Source organism: Schistocerca americana, chromosome 5, assembly GCF_021461395.2.
Source record: "Schistocerca americana isolate TAMUIC-IGC-003095 chromosome 5, iqSchAmer2.1, whole genome shotgun sequence".
Taxonomy (NCBI): domain Eukaryota; kingdom Metazoa; phylum Arthropoda; class Insecta; order Orthoptera; family Acrididae; genus Schistocerca; species Schistocerca americana.
This window is the reverse complement of record NC_060123.1, coordinates 284904420-284907792: the sequence shown is the minus strand read 5'-3', so window position 1 is coordinate 284907792 and position 3373 is coordinate 284904420. Positions and strand designations below refer to the sequence as shown.

General features: G+C 43.5%; 1 non-coding gene across 1 annotated transcript; it reads left to right on the top strand.

The window, feature by feature from the left end:
• Positions 1-391: 391 nt before the first annotated feature.
• Trnap-ugg lies at positions 392-465 on the top strand. The gene has a single exon. It is a non-coding gene; the product is annotated as a tRNA-Pro (tRNA).
• The last annotated feature ends 2908 nt before the right edge of the window (positions 466-3373 follow it).

Below are 3373 nucleotides of genomic sequence, written 5' to 3'. Positions count from 1 at the left end.
TCTATCATCCTGTACCTTCTCCTTATCAGTGTTCCCCATTTATTGCTTTGCTCTCCGATTCGCGTAGAACCTCCCCATTTCTTACCTTACAAGTCCATCTAATTTTCAACATTGGTCTGTAGCACCACATCTCAAATGCTTCGATTTTCCCACAGTCCATGTTTCACTACCATACAATGCTGTACTCCAGACGAACATTCTCAGAAATTTTTTCCTAAATTAAGGCCGATATTTGATATTAGTTGACTTCTCTTGGCCAGGAATGCCTTTTTTTGCCATAGCTATTCCGCTTTTATGAAGATAGTAACTGTTCTCGAAAGAACAGATACCATTCATGACCGTGCAGCTTCTCTAGAATAAAGCGTGCAAGGGTAAGTCCCTACTCGTCTGTGTCCTCGGTGGCTCAGTGGACGGAGCGTCTGCCATGGAAGCAGGAGATCCCGGGTTCGAGTCCCGGTCGGGACACACAGCTGTCCCCATCGAGGTATATCAACAACACCTGTCGGCAGCTGAGGGTTTCAATTAATTATCATTTATTCTGCTTTTGATGTCCTCCTTGCTCAGTGTATCATTGGTTATTTTACTACCTAGGTAGCAGAATTCCTTAACATCATATACTTCGCGACCATCAATCATGATGTTAAATTTCTCGCTATTCTCATTTCTGCTACTCCTCATTACTTTCGTCTTCCTTCCATTTACTCTCAATCTGCATTCTGAACTCATTAGAATGTTCATTCCATTCAGCACATCATGTAATTCTTCTTCTCTTTCATTCAGGATAGCAATGTCATCAGCGAATCGTATCATTGATATCGTTCACCTTGAATTTTAATTGCACTCCTGAACCTTTCTTCTATTTCCACATTTGCTTCTTCGATGTGCAGGCTTAACAGCAGGGGCGAAAGACTACGACCCTAACTTACATCCTTTTAATCCGAGCAATTCGTTCTTAGTCGTCAATTCTAATTATTCCCTCTTGGCTCTTGTACGTCTCTCCCAGTAGCTTACCCTTACTTTTCTCAGAATTTCGAACTTCTTGCACCATTTTATATTGTCGAACACTTTCTACAGGTCAACAAATCCTATGAAAGTGTCTTGATTTATCTGTAGTCTTGCTTCCACTATCAGGCGCAAGGTCTGAATTGTAATTCTGCTGCCTTTGCCTTTTTTTATAGCCAAACTATTCGTCATCTAATACATCCTCAATTTTCTTTTCCATTCTTCTGCATATTGTTCTTGTCAGCAACTTACACTACTGGCCATTAAAATTGCTACACCGCGAAGATGACGTGCTACAGACGCGAAATTTAACCGACAGGAAGAAGATGTTGTGATATGCAAATGATTAGCTTTTCAGAGCATTCACACAAGGTTGGCGCCGGTGGCGACATCTACAACGTGCTGACATGAGGAAAGTTTCCAACCGATTTCTCATACACAAACAGCAGTTGACCGGCGTTGCCTGGTGAAACGTTGTTGTGATGCCTCGTGTAAGGAGGAAAAATGCGTACCATCACGTTTCCGACTTTCATAAAGGTCGGATTGTAGCCTATCGCCATTGCGGTTGATCGTATCACGACATTGCTGCTCGCGTTGGTCGAGATCCAATGACTGTTAGCAGAATATGGAATCGGTGGGTTCAGGAAGGTAATGGACTATCAGCTCGGAGACCATGGCTGCGGCTACACTTGAGCTGCATCACAGACAGGAGCGCCTGCGATGGTGTACTCAACGATCAACCTGGGTGCACGAATGTCAAAAAGTAATTTTTTTATGAATCCAGGTTCTGTTTACAGCGTCATGATGGTCGCATCCGTGTTTGACGACATCGCGGTGAACGTACATTGGAAGCGTGTATTCGTCATCGCTATACTGGCGTATCACCTGGCGTGATGGTATGGGCTGCCATTGGTTACACGTTTCGGTCACCTCTTGTTCGCATTGACGGCACTTTGAACAGTGGACGTTGCATTTCAGATGTGTTACGACCCGTGGCTCTACTCTTCATTCGATCCCTGCGAAACCCTACTTTTCAACAGGATAATGCACGACCGCATGTTGCAGGTCCTGTACGGGCCTTTCTGGATCCAGAAAATGTTCGACTGCTTCCGTGGCCAGCACATTTTCCAGACCTCTCATCAATAGAAAACGCTTGATCATGGTGTCCGAGCAACTGGCTCGTCACAATACGCCAGTCACTACTCTTGATGAACTGTGGCATCTTGTTGAAGCTGCATGGGCAGCTGTACCTGTACACACCATCCAAGCTCTGTGCGACTCAATGCCCAGGCGTATCAAGGCCGTTATTACGGCCAGAGGTGGTTGTTCTGGGTACTGATTTCTCAGGATCTATGCACCCAAATGGCGTGAAAATGTAATCACATGTCAGTTCTAGTATAATATATTTGTCCAATGAATACCCGTTTATCATCAGCATTTCTTCTTGGTGTAGCAATTGTAATGGCCAGTAGTGTAGATTCATGAGCTTTTAAGCTGTTTGTGCGATAATTCTCGCATTCGTCAGCTCTTGAAGACTTTAGAATTGGGTGAATGATATTTTGCGAAAGTCAGTTGGTATGTCACCAGACTCATAGATTCTAGCCGTTTACTTCCACTTCCCCTAATGATTCTAGAAATTCTGATGCAACGTTATCTGTCCCTTCCGTCTTAAGTCCTCCAAAGCTCTAAATACTGGATTCCCCATCACTTCTCAATCGACTCATGTTTCTTGTTGTATCACATCCGACAAATCTTTACCCTCACAGTGGCCTTCAATGTACTCTTTCCACCTATCCGCTCTCTCCCCTGCATTTAACAGTGAAATTCCCCTTACAGTCTTAATGTTGCCTCCCTTGCTTTTAATTTCTCCGAAGAATGTTTTGATTTTTCTACATTCTGAGTCTGTCCGTCCACAATCATTTTTATTCGATTTCTTCGCGTTTTTTATGAAGCCAAATTCGTCTTAGCTTCCCTCACTTCCTGTTTGCTTCATTCCTCAGTGACTTGTATTTGTGCATTCCTGAAATTCCCTGAACGTTTTTGTACTTCCTTCTTTCATCGTACAACTGCAGTATTTCTTCTGTTCCGCAAGGGTTCTTCGACGTTATCTTGTTCGTGCGTATGTTTCCCTTTCCAACGTCTGTGACTGGCCGTTTTAGAGATTTCCATTCCTCTCCAACTGTACTGAGGTATTCCATATTTCTATATCTAAGAGAACTTCAAGCGTATCTCGTCATTCCTTAGTACGTCCGTATCCTACCTCTTTGCGTATCGATTCTTCCTGGCCATTATCTTAAACTGCAGCCTACTTTTCATCACCATACGGTTCTGAACTACCCCCCAAAGTAGGAAAAAAACAGGAGGCGTTAGT